The sequence below is a fragment of the Prionailurus viverrinus genome, chromosome B4, assembly GCF_022837055.1.
Source record: "Prionailurus viverrinus isolate Anna chromosome B4, UM_Priviv_1.0, whole genome shotgun sequence".
NCBI lineage: Eukaryota > Metazoa > Chordata > Mammalia > Carnivora > Felidae > Prionailurus > Prionailurus viverrinus.
In genome coordinates this window covers 119722533-119742735 of record NC_062567.1, presented here as the reverse complement: position 1 = coordinate 119742735, position 20203 = coordinate 119722533, and the positions used below count along the sequence as shown (strand labels likewise).

At 40.4% G+C, this 20203-nt stretch overlaps 1 protein-coding gene and 1 long non-coding RNA gene across 3 annotated transcripts in view; one reads left to right on the top strand and one right to left on the bottom strand.

Moving 5' to 3' along the window:
• Positions 1–1639: 1639 nt before the first annotated feature.
• DRAM1 (DNA damage regulated autophagy modulator 1) overlaps positions 1640–20203 on the bottom strand; it is an 84880-nt gene continuing 66316 nt past the window's right edge. The window contains exon 7 of the transcript XR_007154054.1: positions 1640–1731. The gene's annotated coding sequence lies outside the window, so the exon portion shown is untranslated. The remainder of the gene's footprint in view (positions 1732–20203) is intronic.
• LOC125170487 (uncharacterized) lies at positions 4541–11062 on the top strand. 2 transcript variants are annotated; one of them, XR_007154059.1, is made up of 3 exons: positions 4541–5934; positions 8130–8258; positions 10559–11062. It is a non-coding gene; the product is annotated as an uncharacterized LOC125170487 (long non-coding RNA). The 2 variants fall into 2 exon arrangements; XR_007154058.1 differs by lacking the exon at positions 4541–5934 and having other exon boundaries at positions 7795–8258.

Here is a 20203-nt window from a genome sequence, read left to right as displayed (position 1 = left end):
AATCTGAAAACATCTTTGTTTCTGATGGTCAAAGTCAAGAACCATTTTATGTTTGGGGAAGTTTTCTCAGTTTTTTGTTTTTTTGTTTTTTGGTGGTTTTTTCTTTTTGTTTTTGTTTTTGTTTTGCTAGCTGTCTTGTTTCAGAGAGGAGCTACTACTAATCCATTAGCAACCTCCAATAACGTTCAAACATCATACTGCATTAATGCCCTAGTCTTATCAAGAGTAATATCTCAGAAAAAAACAAGTTTTTTTTTTAAGGGTACACTTGAAAACTGTTTGAAAGTAAAAATGAACAATTTTTAATATAGTCACATTAAGAGGGGACTTAAAATAAGACATGGACCTCTTAACTCCTTTTGGGGGCTGAGGACACATAAGCACTCATTTTGTAAGTATTGTTATCTCTTTAGTGCTTTTTTAGGGCAGTTTCCCATTCATGCTTTTCATAGCAGAGCTATTAACAATTCATTCTCACACCTCAACATGTCCCAAGTGAAACTCACACCATCTCTTTAAACCTGTTCTTCTGGACTCTTTGAGTTCTGGAAAGGACATCACTTGGAATTGTACCGACATACCCTTCTCTGTCACTCCTCGCAACAAATATGTTGCCAAGTCCTTTTATTCTACCTCTGCAGCCTCTCTGCCAATCATTCCTTTTCTGCTATTCCTACTGCCAACATCCCAGTTCAGGCCCATGTTGCCTCCTACCTATACCCTTGAAATCACCTCCAGCCCTTTGTCCTTTCAACTCCTAAACTCCAACACTTACCAAGACTTCTAAAGCCCAGCTCTAAGGATGTCACCTCCCAGCCTAAACCACCCCCAGTTTCTCCCTGTCACCTAGTAGACAAAATCCAAATTCTTTAGCCTGATGTTCAAGGTCCACCCATACTTCGACCTCAATATAACATTATAATGTGATTTCCTCCTACTCCCCTACATGTACTCCAGCTAGAATGTACTAATAGTATCCCATATACACCCTTCCCACTGTAGCATCTTGGCTTTGTCTGTGGTGTTCTTGTCTCTTCTTACTTTCCTAACTTATTGCTGATCAAAATATGACACCATTCTTCAAGGCCAAGTCAAAACTACTACCTCATCCATGAAGTCCTTCTGGATTTTCCAGCAAGAAATAATCTTTTGGTCCTTGTACATACTTTGTTTGTTATGATTCTTACTATAGTTTACTTTGTAAGCTTATTTTGTTTATATGTGAATCAATATCTTATCTCTGCTGAGATTATAAAGTTTATTTCATTGACTCAACAAGTATGTGTTGAGTGCTTACTAGGTGCTAGTGCAGTACAGAAAACAGTGATCAAGCCAGACAAGGTATTTATTTTAGAGGGCCATGCTAGGGTACCTAGTATGTATTTAATTCATAATTTATGTGAAAAAAAATATTTCTAGACTAGAAAAGTAGAATAGGAAGTAAAAAAGGCTTCAGAAAAGCTGAATTAGGAGTTCACAATAGCTAGGAGTCTGTCTCTTGTCCCTGTAGCCATGGAGACCCCAGCAAGCCCTCACACAGAGCCCTTTGCTCTCAGTTACAAGCATCTCCAACAGTAATCATAACAACAACCACTGAGCTTGGACATGTGATTTCCAAACTCACTTCAGATGAGAAGCCACAAATTAGGAGCAGGGTGTAGAAATGGTACAGTCAGTCACATGGGCATCGGTGAGACGGACAGTCCAGCAGAAAGGGAGGATCCAGAAAAGCTAAAAAACAAAACAACAATAAAAGAGAGAGAGAGAGCAATCTGCAGCCATTTAAAATAGGGACAAACAGTTCTGCATATCTCTGACGGGCCTGAAGACTTCTCGGTGTCCTAGCACACCACTACTTCTAATGACACATCATCAAGCCAGGCTATGTTTACAGAGCACTATTTTAGAAGGCAGGGAAGATTAATATATTGGAAATGTTTCCATCCAAGATAATTAAAACTCTTGGTGTTTAAAAGGATGAATCCTCAGCCATCTATTAAGCTCACTTATCCACAACGTCTCTCTCCCACCCCCACCAGCAGGCTCTGGAGCCAGGGTTTTATTGTACTTCCTTGCACTTCTTGATTCATTTGCCTCAGAACATTCGTTGGCTCTCAGCATTCAGTTTAATTTTCATTCAGTAAGTTTCATGCCCATGTTATTTGCACGACACTCTAAAAGGGCCAATGGAGAACACAAAAGATTTGAAAAGTCTAGACCCTAGTCTTGTCTTAGAGGTGCTCAGGGTCTAGTTTAGGAGATAAGACCTACATCCTTGAAGGAACATAAATACACAATAGAGATGCAAATAGTGTGTAGTGAAACAAACTTTGCAGTGAAGGATTGCCTGGGAAAGGACTAGGGCTAATCAGGAAAAGATTTCTTAGAGCCTCTGAGCCAGAAGTGGAAGATTTGGGAAGGGCATTTTGGTAAAGAAAACAGGACAAAGAGGAGTGACAGCTCTAGGCAAGAAAGAGCAAACACTGTGTAGGCAGTGGTAAAGAGCTGGCCTGGCAGATGGGCTGAGGGCCCTGCTTGGGGAAAATGAAATATGTTTGATGCATTTCCACAGTTTTGTACAAATCTTTGTCATCTTTCTAAAGTCATGTCTTAGTCTGCGTGGGCTGCCATAGCAAAATACCATAGACTGAGTAGCTTAAATGAAAGACGTTTATTCTCACAGTTCTGGGGCTAGGAAGTCTAAGATCAAGGTAACAGCTGATTGGGTTTCTGGTGAGTGCCTGATTCCTGGCTTGCAGACAGCCACATTTTTGCTGTGTCCTTACTTAGGAGAGTAGGAGAGAGCAAACTCTCTGGTGTCTCTTCTTATAAGGACACTAATCCCATTGTGAAGGTCCCACCCTCATGACCTCATCTAACCCTAATTACCTTCCAAAGGCCTCATCTCCAAGTACCATCACATTGGTGGTTAGACCTTAAACATATGAATTCAGTGAGGGTAGGGGAACTGGGGGTGAGGACATAAACATTCAGTTTGTAACAGATCATATGAATGTAAATCCCTGCATCTTTTGAAAAGCCAGGAAAATCCATTTTGATGTATAGATTGGTACTCTTTTCAATGGTGTCATTTTGCTAGAGAGTTTATGCAACAGCTTGTTGCAAGCTACAAAGCTGACTTGATTTTCTTGTTCTAAGTTCATTTCACAAATGAAGTTGTAGGAAATGTAGGTTCTTCTTTGGTTAGAAGCTCTGGAGGATCCTACTTCTAGAAGACATCATCCAGTGCTGTCTGGATGTGCCTCAAGCTTTGGGCAATGGTTAACAGATTCTATGAGCAATTGAATAGGAACACAAACAATAGGCTTACTTTCTATAGCTTGCTAACTGCTCAGGACTGGAGATTTATCAACCTGTTAACAGTTCTAATAACTGTGCGTTTACCTTTCTCACTAGACTGTAAATTCTGGGAGGGTGGGGTAAGTGTTTTCCCCAGCATCTAGACCATCACCCACCACAGAAATGGGACTTACTGCTAGATTAACAGCTGAATAAATGGTTGAATGCAAGACAAATACATTTATTAACATTTGACTAAAGTCAAGTCATTTATTTCTCAAAATTAACTTAGCCTGAGCTGGCTGAGATTCTTGTGACTGGTGCATCATGACTTTTTAACTAATTAAAAGCAAACCACAAAATCAGGGATTTTAAAGTCATTTTTTCACAGACATGTTCGTTGTAAATCCAATACCGTATCCTGTTGAATTGGCTGCTTTGTGTAATTGAGAGCCAATTTCAATGTTCACATGACAATGAAAATCTCAAGCTTAAATTTATTAATATGTTGTCTTGGCAGAACACCAGGCCTCTTAATAACAAAATATGGAGAGAAATGATATTAGTCTCCAAAGACTTGAATTTGATTTCGAAAATAAACTGATGTTGTTCTTAAAAAGATCATTCACAAGAAGACATAACTGTGGAACTGTGGACTATAAAGTAATTTAAATGAAAACTAATCCAAAGTACAGAGAATCAAAGTTCCAGTATGGTAGTTAGTTTGAAGGCCAAGGAACAAAATATTCAACTGTTTTAGAGCCCACCTGAGCAATTCAAGTTCTGAATAGTTGCTAACTCACTGATCAGATCACTCCTAATCTGGACACACTTAACAAGTAATTTGCCAAATACACTAGGATATGAAGCAGAGGCACTACAGATTCAACCAGTTGGATCCCAGAGAAGGAGACTGTATCATCTCTCATAACCATGGCCATTATTCATTGAACACATACTAGGTATCTGTCCAGCACTATGTCAAGTGCCATACAGACTTATCTAATCCTTAATAAACCCCCATTGAGCAGATGAGGAAACTAAGGCTTAAAAATAAATTAAGTGAGGGCACCTGGGTAGCTCAACTGGTTAAGTGTCTGAGTCTTGGGTTCAGCTCAGATCATGCTGTCATGGTTTGTGAGTTCGAGCCCCACATCGGGCTCCATGCTGACAGTGAGGAGCTTGCTTGGGATTCTCTCTCTCCCTCTCTTTCTGCTCACTCTCTCTGTCTCTCAAAAAAAATAAGTAAAAAACTTTCTAAAAATTTATAAAAAACAAAATAGGTTAAGTAAATTACCGCCAAATCAATAAGTCTGTAAATGGAAAAGCAAGATTTTTGCTTTCCCTTTTGGCCATTCCATTTTATTCCACTCAAAAGATGGTCCTTGAAATGACAATATCAGCCTCACCTGGGACGTTGTTAGAAATCAAAATCTCAAACTCCATCCAGACCTACTGAATCAGAATCACTGATTATAGAACCTCTCCAAGAGGTTCTAAAACACTCTAAAGTTTGAGAAGCACATCTCCATTCTACTCTGTTTCACAAAACTTTAATAAATGTGTAAATTTCATTTTGCCAGTACAGATTCTTACCAAACCCAGAAAATTAATAACACATCCATTGCTCTGTTTTAACTATAGTCACCATACCAGTGTCCATAATTCCTACAAATAGAATATGTAAATTGAGCCCAAGGAAAACAACCCAATAGCATTATCCATCTAAAATATGAACAAGGGCTACAGTGATTGGAATTCTTTCAAGACCTGACTACACACATTGATTTAGGATTAAAACAGTAAACACTTAGCTCATTCTAAGCTTTAACAGATAAAATAGATTTTTAATATAAGCTCAGAAATGAGTATCTTGCCGAGAGGGCAAGAGTAAACATCCTGTGTGCTGTGACAAAAGTGAAATATAATATATGAAAAAGGCAGTCAGAATTCCAATCTATTGCTATGAGTGGTTGTCTTGCCAAATAATGAAAAGTATTGACATTGCTGCTGAGCTGTCATTGGCATGCTACACAAACATTGAGATTTTCTAGGCAAAGTGACTGGAAGTCATTCAAATATTTATAATGGTGTAATGGGTGAACTGGAGAATTTCTCTTTCAAAAAAATTTTTGTTCCAAACTCCTTGATGAGAAAATATTTGGAATAAACCACAATAGATTTATATACAGACTTATATGGCTGAAATTGATTTTTGTTGCCCTGGGAATTTAAGAATCTTCTTAATAGTTGAGAGCTGGTGTACAGCTGCAAGAGGTTGGCTTAATACGAAGCCAATATTTATGCTTTCTTGATAGAAAAAATGAGAATTCTCTCTCTGTTTTCTATCTTACTTATGTTGAAAGCCTGGCAACACTGGGATATAATACTTGCTTCTTCAAAATGTTTTTAGACTGTTGTTCACTCTTTTGTATTTCATCTCGAAGCTGCTTTATTTATAATATTATTAAACCTCAAAGAAACCCATATGGTGGAAGGGAATGGAGAAATTTTGCACTTTCACTATTTTATTCTTCTTTAATAGAATTTACGTGAAAATGAAAATTGTTCAAGTCTGCTTTTTGTCTCAAGGAGTATGTCTATACCTTGCAACAGGATGGCTTAAATGGATGGGTAAATTCTATTACACAATAAATTTTATGGTTGGCATTTAATTCTGAAGAAATTGTCTTTTTCTAACAGGAGTGTAAAGATTTAGGTAGATACTTGCTGTCTCTATATTTAAATAAAGCAACCCAACCTCAGAAAAATACATAGTTTTGTCTGAATGTAGATCCAGCAATATTGTTACCAGCAGCCTCTATTTCTTAATAATCTCTAGGTTCAAATGGGGTGCCTGAGTGGCCCAGTTGGTTGAGCAACTGACTCTTGATTTTGGCTTAGGTCATGATCTCACGGTTTGTGAGTCTGAATACCACATGGAGCTCCGCACTAGCAGTACAGAGCCTGCTTGGGATTCTCTCTCTCTCCCTCCCTTCTCAGCCCCTCCCCCACTCACATTCATTCTCTCTCTCTCTCTCTCTCTCTCTCTCTCTCTCTCTCTTTCTCTCTCTCTCTCTTTCTCCCTCCCTCTGTCAAAACAAATAAACTTAAAAAATTGTTTAAAAAGGTTTGAAGGGCATCTGGGAGGCTCAGTCTGGTAAGCATCTGACTCTCAGTTTTGGCTCAGGTCATGATCTCATGGTTTGTGAGTTTGAGCCCCTCATTGGGCTCTGCACTGACAGTGCAGAGCCTGCTTGGGATTCTGTCTCTCTTTCTCTCTGCCTCTTCTCTGTGTGTGCACACTCTCTCTCTCAAAATAAATAAACATTGGGGGAAAAAAGTAAGAGCAGGAATCCAACTGGTCAGTATAATATAGAGGTTAAAATCATGGACACTGGAATCAGATAGTCTTGATTCCAATCCTTGATCACTTCTTACTACCTATGTGACCTTGCACCAGTCACTATAGCTTCTTATGCCTCCGTTTTTTATCTCATAGAGCTGTTGATCAGATTTACTCAGAGAGTGCTCAGAAAAGTGCCTGGTGTGGGGCAGGTGGTCAATATATGGATGCCATCATTGTTATTCTCAGGGCCTTTTCTATCACCTGTAAATGGATGCAATAAACAAACAAATCTTATGGAATTTCTGTTATGGGGAAAGCTAGGTTCCATGAGCTCAAGAACTAAGCATGTCTTTTCACTATTGTATCCTAGCACATAGTGTAGATGCCTGACATACATTATGTATGAATGAAAATTTAAGTAAATAATTATATATGTAAAGTGTTTGGCACAGTGCCTGACACAAAGCAAGGGTTCAATAAATGAGGGCTATTTTAAGTATTTTTAACTATTTTGTGGAATCCTTCATAGAGTTTTTGTTCAAGCCTGACCTCTGCCCATAGTACTGGGAAGTCTTCACTGGAATTATTCACTCTTAAAAACTAAGACCTCTGAGAAGCTCTATCCAGTGGCAGTATAGAATTACTTCTTAGGCCTTAAGGACAAGGGAATTAGTAGTCAGAGCATTGTGACAGAAATCTAGGAAATTAAGATTCAGGTCCTGGCTTCACAATATCCTACTTGTGTGGCCTTAGACAAGTTATCTCTTTGACTCTGTTTCTTCTATTGTAAATGAATGGTTTGGATTGAAAGATCCTCTTCTAACATTGGATCTCCATAATTTTACAAATTATGTTATAACTCTTTGTTCCTGAACATATGAACAATTTTTATGGCTTATCCTTCATGTATGTAGCATGCCTATTACACACACACACACACACACACACACACAGGTGTAAGTCAGCAGTACTGTTGTGAATTTTTTCATCTAATACAGGAACTTTTCTTCTGGAATAAAAAATTCCTTGGGGTACCTGGGTGGCTCAGTTGGTTAAGCATCCAACTGTTGATTTCAGTTCAGGTCATAATCTCAGTTTGTGAGTTCAAGCCCTGCTTTGGGTCCTATGCTGACAGTGCAGAGCCTGCTTGGGGTTCTCTCTCTCCCTCTCTCTCTCTGCCCCTCCCTCACTCACACGTGCTCTCATACCACTCTCTCTCTCAAAATACATAAATAAACTTAAAAAAATCCTCTCTCCATTTATACCTTTTTTGGAGATTCCTGCATGAGAGTTTTACATTTAGATCTAGCATCCACATTAGATTATAAATGAGAAATATTCTAAGAGAAAGCCTTAATTAAGTAAAACTAATAACTTATTTTGTCCATTCATCCCAATGTGATAGTCCCACCTCCAAACTCATCCAACTTTTCTTATTTGTGCCAATTATTTGCTATTTCTTGAATATCCAACTGTTTAGGCATGTGTGCGTGCGTTGTCTCCCTGTGTAAGAAGAGCTATCACCTACTATTTGCCAGGCATCATGCTAAGGAATTCTCTAATTCTTTCAACGATCCTCAAAAATGACAGAGGAGGAAACTGAACTTAAGTGCGTAAGTGGGTTCCCAGTTTTAACCACAGTAATTGATGGATTCTGTTTCTACTGTTTCTACTCTATACTGTCTTTCAAAAAGCTGCTTGCTGTCAAATACCAACAGTCTAAAAACGTCCCTCAAAGCAGATCTGTTTATTATATTTGTTTGAACTACCCTCCCCATACACACACAGTGTTGTGAATATAATACGTGCTAGAAAATGTATGTTGAGTAAATGAAAGAAAAAAGGTGTGCATTGGGCCTTCCTCAATTTTGTGGCCTCATTTCTCTCTTAGAGTTTTTTTTTTTTTAACCAAAACAAGAAGTGGTAAGTTTGTCACAGGAATACAAACCATGGAGTTATGAAAAGTGGCAAACTGGCTCTAAGGCATTGAGGAAGTCAAAGCATAGTCCCTGCTATTTCTTTCCCAGCACACAGTGGACCTGAATATCAGTATTCCCATCTCATGACAACGTCAGTAGACAGCAGCAGCCTGCTGTGAAGGGCACAAGCAATGTCCTAACCAGGGGCAGGGATCTCTAGGCCTTTTCAAATTCTATACCAAAGAGTTTTCTCTAGGCTTATTGAAATGTATTTTAAGAGAAGTTGTTTGGTATTATTCCAATCACATGTATTTTGAATATTACAAAAGTGAGAGATTGAACAAGGCCATTATTTATGATGACAGAGATGAGAGGGTTTATACTTAAATGGGGGTGATAAATGCAATTTTAGAATCTTCTTTACTGGGTACTCTTGAAATGTAGGTAGTCATGATCAGTCTGAGAATGTTACATTAAACTTAGAATTTGTATTAGGCAAGTTAAACTCAAGCAGTCCCCAAATTTAAGCTTTACATAATAAAGGTTTATTTCTCCCTCATGCAATAATGTAATAATGTAAGAACTCTTGGTCAGCCAATGATCATATTTCAAGGGTACAATCTCATTCCTTTTTATAGTGCCACCTGCTCTAGATCATCAGAGTACTCTCCACCAAGCTTCAGGTGGAAAAAAGAATGTGGAAAATTAAGCAGAAAGTTCATATAGGCCAGGCCTAGATACATATCACTTTCTGTCCACATTTGTTTGGCCAAAATTCAGCTGTATGCACTTAACTGCAAGGAAAGCTAGGAAAAGCAGTCTAGCTGAGTGCCCATTTAGAAAGGAAATGGAGGGCCTGGGTGGCTCAGGTGGTTAAGCGTCTGACTCTTGATTTTGGCTTAGGTCATGATCTCACAGTTCATGAGATCGAGCCCCAGGTCAGGCCCTGTGCTGACAGCACAGAGCCTGATTGGGATTCTCTCGCTCTCTCGCTCTCTCGCTCTCTCGCTCTCACTCTCGCTCTCCTTCTCTCTCAAAATAAATAAAACATTTTTTTAAACCTCATCCAGCATTATGGGGTTAGCAGTGTTCCATGTACAGAGCCAATAAATGGTTGTTCTTGTTACAACTGGTACATCTGATACAATCTAATAACCGTTATCTGAGACACTATACAGTGCAAAGCCAAGTGTTTATTGTGGGCTATGATAAATAAGACATGACTTCTGCCCCTAAGAATTTTGCACTAAAATAGAGTTCTCAACCAACTCTAAAATGGGGAAGGATAAATTAAGGATAAAATAGAGGTGAAAGTGTTTTTGGCATACATTTGATTATATACCTGTCTGCCCTAACTTTAAGCCTCTCAAGACCAAAATCTCATAACACATCTTTGTGGTCTTTATTCAGTGCCTAGCATATAGGCACTGATATAAAATATATAATATTTTATATAAAATATAAAAGTATTTTTAAGAGAACAAAATAAAGAACCATGTCTAAGGAGTGCAGAGAATGAAATAATTACTTATGTGTTGTTGTAAGTTGTGCACTATACAACTCTAGGAGGTGCAATTTACATTGTGGTCATTGTGAATGTCTTTCCTTAGAGTTGTATAGTATACAATCTGCACATCTGTATGTGACAGCCCTGGGGAAAAGAACAACCCAAAACTGCATCCAGAAAAACATGAAAATTGAGCTGGGCTTTGAGATATACAAAGACTTTCTACATATGAAAAAGGAGAGCAAAGGTATTCCAGACTGAGTCATCCAGAAGCCCAGAGTTCTGGAAAGGCAACTGGTAGATCAGGTAGCCAGGAGTTATACTGAGACAAGGAGGTAATGAATGAGAGTTGAAGTTACTTTATTGCTCAGTAGTGAAGGGTGTTGATTACCACACTGAGAAGTGTAAAGTTTTATTGGTAAATGTTCTGGGTTATTGTTGTTTTGGGGGAACAGAAATAATGTGAGCCCACTCCTGTTTTAGGAAAATCATTCTGGCCATGATGTGGGAGATGAAGTGAAGAAATGGTAAAAAGGAGATCACTTGGGAGATCACTACTACATTACAGCTGAGAGACGATAAAGACCTCACTGGAACAATGACAGAGTAGATATGAAGAAAAGAACAAAAGGACTTTGTGACTTATTGGCTACCCCAGGTGAAAGAGAGTGAAAAAATACTCCAAGGTGATGTGGAAGATAGTGTGGACAATTCACTGCAAGAGAACAGGAGTTTTAAAAAGGGAAATGATGTATTCAGTTTAGTATGTATTGCATTTGAGGTGCCAGCAGATCATCTATATAAATACCCAGACAGAGGGGAGATGATTTCTGAGCTGTCAGCTCATGGTAGTGGCTGAAATCATATAGGCCTGGTAGACAGTACAGAGCAATGGTTCTTAACAAGGTTGTGTGTTTATGCGGAGGGAGAGATTGGTCTGGCTTACCTATCACTGAGTAAGACAATAAACCAGCACACAAAGCTTAACACAACCACTTATTTTGCTCATTATTTTGTTGGTCAGTATTTGAGGAAGGATTAGGTAAGCTAGATAGTTTTGTTTTACATGGTCTTAACTATAGTGGCTGGGCCTGGAGGATCCACTTTCAGGATGGTTCTTCACTCATACATGGTGTCCATGCTCCACACATGGGGTCTTATCATTTGAGGTGCTCCATATGGCTTGGGTTTCTCATATCATGGTGGTCTCAGGATATTTGATGATACTTCTTACAGAGGCAGGAGTTAGAGCTACCAGGCCCGTAAAGGACCATGCCTAGAACTGGCACAGTGTTACTCTGTTACATTTTATTGGTCACAGGGCCTAATCATGTTCAAGAAGTTGAGAAATTGATTCCACCTCTTGATGGGGAAAATGGCATGGTCACATTGCAGAAGGGCATGTGGGATGGGAAATATTTTGGAGCCATATTTTAAAAATACTCTTTGCTACAGGAGTGTCCATCAAAGTCACCTGAGGGGATTTTTCAAATTATGGCTAATATGCTTCCAAGTTTTTTTTATTTTTTTAAGATTTTATTTTATTTTTTTATTAGAAAAATTTTTAATGTTTATTCTTGAGACAGAGATAGAGAGACAGAGTGTGAGTGGGGGGAGGGATAGAGAGAGAGGTAGACACAAAATCCAAGGCAGGCTCCAGGCTCTGAGCTGTCAGCACAGAGCCCAACGTGGGGCTCAAACTCACAAACCGTGAGATCATGACCTGAGCCAAAGTCGGACGTTTAACCGACTGAGCCACCCAGGTGCCCCTGTAAGATTTTATTTTTAAGTAATCTCTGCACCCAACATGGGGCTCAATCTCACAACCCCAAGATCAAGAGTCACATGCCCTACGGACTGAGCCAGCCAGGCACCCCTACTTCCAAGTTTTAAATAGGTTGCACAAGAAATCCTGATACATATCCCTGACTGAGACCCACTGGTGTAGAACAGAAAGAAAAAGTAGTCCAGAAATGAAATGTAAAAGGAAAAACAACTCTGAAGAAGAGCTCCTGCTGATAGACCAGTGATGAAAGAGATGAGTTTGAGCCAGAGCTGGAGAGAATTCAAGGAGGGTACAGTCAGCAGCACCAAATGTCATGGAGGCAGAATGAGAAGTGAGCAGAGGTTGCTGGATTTGGCTTTAAAAGTTTTCCAGGCATCTCTGAACTCTGTTGCAGTTGGGGTTGGGATCCAAATTCTGAGGCTTGCAAACTGAGTCCAAAACTAGGATAGGTTCCTTTTGCAGTCCATCTTCTGCATAGAATATAGAAAGCACTAACTAGGCTTTCTATATTCAGGCTAGGGCTTGAGAGAAGAAGTTCAGATTCTGAGTTGGCTGTATATTCACTCTGTGACCTTATACAGGTCACTCAGTCTCTCTGGGCTTCAGACTCCTTTGCTCTGAATTCTATATTAATATTTAAAGTGCCATATTCTGGGGGCACCTTGGTGGCTCAGTTGGTTAAGCGTCGGACTTCAGCTCAGGTCATGATCTTGTGGTTCATGAGTTTGAGCCCCACATTGGGCTCTGTGCTGACAGCTCAGAGCCTGGAACCAGCTCCCTCTCTCTCTGCCTGTCCCCATGCTCTGTCTCTCTGTCTCTCAAAAATAAATATTAAAAAAAATTTTTTTAAGTGCCATATTCTATTCTTGTTTGCATTCAACAAATGTTTATTTTCTTGAGATACTTTTTAGCAAGACTTGAAAATACTGTTTTTTAATGTGGTACTACTTGGGGCCAGGATAAGGGAAAACATCTGCTTTTCTTTCTTTTTTTTTTTTTTTTAACAGAGGTTCTAAATATTTGTAATTTACATGAAAAAAATGTACAACAGTCGTACTGGGTTTCTTTCAAATGTGAAGAAAGAGAGAAGGTTTTGCAAATGAAAATGATAGAAGCCACCTTAGTACGAAAATAATCTGAAGATGGTGTTTGCTCAGAATGGCTCAAAAAGGTCCCCAAGTCCTTAACTTCACCAGGAAGTCCTGGTAGATAGGTAATATAAGAGAAATTTAGGTTAATAAACTCTCTGGAGAGTGCTATCAGATGGGTTACGATGACTGGGTTTGCTTTATGCTCCTTAGTCCCTTTCTGAAAGAAACTAGTGAGACAGTGGTATGAGTCTGGATGTTTCTGGATCAGCCACTGGGGAGCTTTTCAAGCAGTATCCTTCCAACCCAGCCCCCAACTGGGCTCTCCAGGCATCTGCCTTCAGCAAGGCCAAGGCTAAAACAGAGTTTACACAGCTGGGCCTAGGTTTCATGAGGATCTTCATTCTTTGTCGTCTGATTCTCAGTGCTACTTTGGGATACCTCTGAAGATGGGGAGCCAATTAGCTCTGGTCATCAAGTAAATTGCCAATCAGCCTTCCCATTTCCAACTCTAGACTCTTTTATTTCAGCCTGGTCCCTTCCTCCAACCCCCTAGCTACTTCTCAGTGCTCATTCCCCACTCCATGTCTTAATCATATTTTTCCTTCCTTCTCTTTCTCTTTCTCTTATTCAAATTCTAATCAGAGTTCGGAGCCAGCTAAATTCTATCTCTCCTTGGAGCTTCCCTGCCAACTCTAGGCCTCTGGACCGCCCCCCCCCCTCCCCCCCCAGGCATGAGTTACTCACTGGGCAAGCTAAGCATGTGCTTACAGCACTTGTGAGTCAGGGGTCTCAGCTGTCCCACCCCCTACCCCCGCCTTACCCCCCCCACACACACACATCTCAGCTTGAATGAATGTATATAGAATTTTGAAATGGAAAAATCTAAAAAGATTTTATTTTAACTTTAGCATATGTAACCTTTGTGACATTTCAAGAAATAACATTTATTCTTCATTGTGTGGGAAGGGGGACTCAAAAGGAGTACTCTTTTCAGTTTAGGGTCTTTAGAGTTCTTAATTTTATACTGATCTCTCCTCTGAAATTATATTGCACTCATTGGGCTTTCCATAGACATTGGCATTTAATTGTATATTGTCATGTGTATGACCTAGTGGCTGAGCACATGGATTCTGAAGTCAGACTGATGTGTTGAAATCTTGACACTGACACTTAGTAGCTCTGTGACTTTGGGTAAAGTGTTTGTGGTAGATCATCTCCAATCCTAGCTGCCATAACTCCTTCCCTCCCCACCCCTCCCCCCACCCCAGCCACTCCTCCACTGAGAGATAAACCTTGTTTCTCCTTCTCTTAAATCTTGCTGGGCCAGTAACAGCTTTGACCAACAGATCATGGCATAAGTGACGTTCTAAGCCCAAGCCTTAAGAGAAGCGAGAGCTTCCATTCCTTCCCTCCTGGAGGGCTCCTTCTTAAGAATCCAGCTGCCATCCTCAGAGGGACAGTGGAGGAATATGGATGTCCACAGGTAGACAGTCTCAACTCTGCTCCCAGCTGACATCCAGCACCAATTGCTAGCCATGTGAGCAAGCCATCTTGGATGTTCTAGCTCCACTGAGCCTCCAGATAAATGTAGCCCCATACAACATCACGTAAAGCAGAACTGCCCAGCTGAACCTGGCCAACTCAGGATCACGACACAATAAAATGATTATTACTTCAAACCATTACATTTCGAGGTAGTTTGTTGTATAGAAATAGATCATTGAAACAGTATTTAACCCTACTTAGATTTGGTTTCTTCCTCTGCAAAATGGAGTTAATAATAATACCTATTTCATGGGATTGTTTTGAGCATTGAATGAGATTAAATGTATGCTAACTGCTTACTTATGCTATGTTATATTAATTATCATTATTATTATATTAATTATGTTATATAGTTATATTAATTCTTCAAGGAAGGCTCTGTCACTGGCTAAAAGATTTCAAGAACCAGAGTGCAGGAGGTGGGGGAGGGCAGGGGAGAAAAGTAAAGTATAGGACATAAATGGAACTAATATTTCTTGGGAACCTACTAAAGGTTCCCACGCTAGGCTTTAACATATATGATCTCCCTTGCTCTTGACAGAAAACTTGTTAACACATATCATTACCCTTATCATGGGAGTGGAGACTCAGAAATTATTTTATCCAAGGTGCCACAGCCAGGACATAATGTAAGTGGGCTTCAAAGTGGGCTATATGACGTTTTTTTTTTCCCACTTTTCCACACATTTTGGACAGAGGAGCTTCCTGACATCTTTCAAAGTTTAATTTCTGCTTTCAGTGAGAAATTACATATTCAGCCAGATTCTCTTCGACCCAACCAACATTCTGCCTCTGATCATAACAATGAGAAAAACTTAAGAATATCCCCGAAAGTCCTTCACTTCCAATAACTATTACAAATATAGTACCAAGGAATATAGATAAACCTTTCATGAAACTAGTTATTTTTTAGATTATATCACTTCTCAGAGAAATAATTTCCAGCCACTGCCTCTTATTTTTTCCTAAAATATCACCTTTAGCCCTCCAGGAAGGGCTTCACCACTATGCCTATATACATTACTGCTTAATTTGTAAATGAGATGTTACTGCATCTTTCCTCACAGAGCCAGTTTGCTGGGTAAGGACAGCACAATGCTGATAAGAAAGCCTCTACTAGGCCCCTCAAACCAGGCCTCTGAGATTCTGGCTGAAAGTTTACCACAGATCTGTGTCCAATAATAAAATCCTCCTTAAATCTGGGAGCACTCAGCTCATTCCTGCCTTCTCAATCTTTTAAGTGCCTCCTTCCCATGCTCCTTCTTTTCCTTTCCCTAGTCCCTTGCAAAATCCTGTTCCAAAATGTCAGTCAACCATCAGCTAATGGGATCAGAAGTTGCTTCACAATCACAAAACCTCCTGTTCCCTAGCCCAAGGGCCCCTGTTACTATCCAGTGTCCCAAGATGACCTCCAGCCTCCATGACGTAAGAAGACATTTCAGAGCAGCTTTATAAATGGAGAAACTCATTTGTTATTTTTTCAAGGGACCAAGAAAAGAAAATGTTACGAACAAGGAAATTGTTGGTGGGTCATTGGCTGGGACACTGAAATTTGAACATTGAACAATCAATTTGAGGATAATATAAACAGGTTTCATTATACAGATTTTAGGAATATGATATGAATAGTCTGTTGTTTTGAATTCTAGAATGTTCCTCCCCCTACTACACTCCCACCTCCACCCCCTCTTACTATGACTTGGCATCCTCCCTCTTACTACTCTACTCTGCTTGTTGTTTTCTCCATCTACGTCTGCTGTTGGAGTGCAGATGAACTCTGCATTTGGCTTCATGTGTTTGCCTTGCCTACATTTATTCTGGTTTCCTATTGTGGTGCCGACACACGTTTTTAAGGGTTCCATTATGTTAGGTTTTTTTTTGCCTACTCTCCTCAGAAAAAATTGACTTTTCAAAGGAATATTTAAAAAAAATTTTTTTTGTTTAAAGAAATAAGATTCTTCCTAGTTCTTTGTCCTCTTTCACAGTTACAGCCATGTAAACCATAAGGAATCCATTAGTGTGTAAGAGGCTTTGAAGCTGCTAGATATGTGTGTGTGCGCGCGCACTGTTTTTTTCTCTTTCTCTCAGAATGTTGCCGCTGCCAACCACTGATTTAGGAATGTTTAGGGGTATATGCCAATTCAATAATCAAAATCATTTTGGTACTGGGAACCCAACCGCAGTCTCTGTAGACCAGTGGAATTTATTGCTTGTTCCAGTTTATTAAGTAATAGTACCAACAACATTTTGAATAAAGAAGAGTCTGATAAGATGTGAAAGAATGTCAGGATAATTCATTTTGATCATAAAACAATTCTCATTTTGAATTGTAATACTGAAGGCACAAATAGCCTGATGGCCCATGGCTTCCTTCCCTTAACCTAGTATAGGAATATGATTCATAGCTTACTTTAGGATTGAGGCTCTGTACAAACTTCTGTCTTGCTGCTACATACACATCCCTGTTTTCATTCCACAAATACATATCTAGTGCTGATGATGGGCCAAGCACCGGCCGAGGCATTGGGACTGCAGTGGTGAAAAGGATAAACAAAATTGCTGCCACATGGCACTTTCTGAAGGAAGATATCTTGGCTGCAGAGATTACTTGTTGTTAGGACATCTGAGACACATGCATAACAAAGCAATAGTGAAGCTAGAGTCCTACTGAACTGTGTTCTGATCCAGACTATACCATTCCAAGCTGTTTTATCGTGAACAGTTTATGTGGCCTCACTTCAGATTCCTAAATTCCAATAGAACTTACCTCATAGGGTTATTGTTGAGGCTTAAGTGAAAAAAACCTTTGTACAACTTTTGCAAACTTCTGGTTAATAACCGGCAGTAGTAGTAGCAGCAGCAGCAGCAGTAATAGATGAGCTACATTGGCCTTCAGCAGAGAAGGGTAAGTTTCCTCATTCTTGACACAGCAAACTCATGGGACCAGCCATCACTGGCAAGTTGCAGATTCATCCCACCCTGGAAGTCTCTTCAGTTTGAGGGGGAGAAAAAGAAAGGGCTGCCCAATGCTCAGAACCACATCCTCTGCCTTCTAAATCTGCAGTTCATCCTACTGCTCATGGAAGGAAATGCAGCTTCTTCCTCCCAGGGAAGGTAGTTGCCAGCCCCCTTGTGGTGAGGATCCTTCACACTACCTGAGCCCTGACATCTCTGACCCCATAAGGTGCAACCCCCGTCATCATCCCTGAGCCCAGAGCAGTAGATCTAGAACCACCAGGGATTCTGGGGCCTTACTGGCTCATAAGAAACCCATCTTTCTGATAGATCCTGGATTGTCTTTCCCTTGGGACAGGCCTGATTTCAAACATTTATCTCCAAAAGAGCCCTCGGCAGTTATATGGCTGTCAAATGCCCTGATGTTTTGGCTGAGACAACATGATTACCATACCTAACGAGATCTCTCCGAGAATAGTCATAAGGTTTTTCTGGGCACATTGGGGGCTACTCTGCCCAAGCTATGCTGCAGAGAAGAAAGCTGTGCCCACCTGCTCACCTGCTTCCTCTGCTCCTTTGCCTCTCCAGAGGTTGTCTTCTACCCAGCATGAAAGAGAAGTTTGCTTGGTTTCCATCCTGGGGATGTAGGTGCAAAAAGAACCCTCTCTAGTCAATCTTCCCACCCCCTTCCCTATTAAGAGGGCAGGCATGGAAAATTCCCCAAGATCCCGCCCAGCTCATTGACCTCTAAGGGGCCTTACTACAACTAGTGTGTGGAAGGAGAACAAATTTAAATGAAATAAACATGAACATGCTCCTAACAATAGCAGTCCTATTAATCCAATGCTTACTGTATTCCAAATTACCTATGTGGTGCCAGAGGAGAGACAAATCTCAACCATCCTATTGGTAGTTTAGCAAGAGGCTGGTTTAGCAGGTCTGTGTTAGCTTGAGGGAAGAACAGGCTGATGCCAGAGGGTAATCTCTGGAGGCTCTGTCCCACATATACCATATGGTAGCACCTGGGTGGCTCAGTCAGTCAACCATCCAACTTCGGCTCAGATCATGATCTCATGGTTTGCGAGTTTGAGCCCCATGTCAGGCTCTGTGCGGACAGCTCAGAGTCTGGAGCCTACTTCATATTCTGTGTCTCCTCTCTCTTTGCCCTTCCCATGCTTATGCTCTGTTTCTCTCTGTCTCTCAAAAATGAATAAACATTGAAAGAAATTTTACAAAAAACATAGACCATATGTTCTCTGCCATCCTTTTCCTATAAATCCATAGAGCAGTACAAGGCAAGGTCCTTTCCCTGGAGCCATTTCCCAGGGGGACATTCAGCCCTGGTCAGTCAAGCACACATCTCTCTGTTGGATGATGGCAGCCCAGGGTTCTGCGGCCTCTAAGGTGGAAGCTTCTCCAATAAACCGTACTTCACTTCTTGCTGCACATCACTAGTAAGGTGTGTGTCTGCCACCTTGGCATGACAGCATCAGACCCCAGGAAATTAGCCAGCATGCAGATGTGAAGAACTCAAGGTCCCTCTGCACAAGTAGTTCACAGTCTCATGGAAAAGAACTCAAAGGCAGTAAGGATGCAATACCCTTCAAGACACTTGAGGAAAGAAGGGACTTTGACAGACTGTCACAGCATTGCAACTCTAGGTGGCAGATTATAATCTGCATACTGTATAAAATGCATACTTCTGCCTATATTAGTAAATTCCTGGAGGGCCACTCATTAAGGGGGCCCACGCTGGCTTCTAGACCCTCACTTTCACTCCTCAGGGAAAAAAGCCCCCACAGATGACTGTATCTGATAAGAACTCGCACTAGGAACAAACCCAAAAGGAGGAGATATTCACTAAAGGGGAACTAATGTACTAATTTTTGTGGAGAATAAACAACCCACTTTTTACTCACACTGATTCATCTAAGAAAGTTAACAGAACATATATATATCTATATTACCCACAATGTATTTATACCCACAACTAATGTTTCAACACGAGCAAGCAGTCCAAGTGCCTGGAAACACAGCCATTGGCCCTTTGAAGTAAGATGGCAAACCTAGGGAAATATTCAGGCTGGGGCTGCTGTGTTCAGTTTAGGCTTTACACACAAGTGCAGGGCTGGAGCAGGAAGGGGATACTTAACTTGGGTTTATACACCTCTCTTAGCTTGTTTATACACCTCTCTTAGCTTCCTGGAGGAAGGAAGCCAAAAGGAGTCGATTTTTCCCAATTCCTCTGCCTGAGAGAGCTCCTTTTTATAATTGTTATAATTTGTATGTGCTGGCCGGTGTCTCACCTTCCCTCAAAGCCATTCAGGGCTTGATTGTTCTGAGGGCAAGTGGGGTACAGGACACCTGACTACTAAGAGCTTGAGCTATCCATCCCCCATTTGGAAATGACAACTTCATAAAGACCTTGGATTTTTAAACTCTGGTCCTCTCCCAGTGGGTAGCCAGGGAGATTTAAAGAATAATTGGTTTTTCTCATTAAGGTGTTTTTAACCAAATCTTTTTACCTTGAGATAATTGCAGATTCACATGCTGAAAGATATACTTTTCACCCTTTACCAAGATTTAATTTTTTAAACCAACATTCATTGAACACGTTTTCTGTGCCAGCCATCAGGACAACAAAGATGTCCCAACTGGGATCCCTGAGCCTCAGTGCCTTAAGCTCTCATGATGAAGACAGACACCAAAATATCTCTTTAGTGAAGTTCGTGGTACAAACTGCCAAGAGGG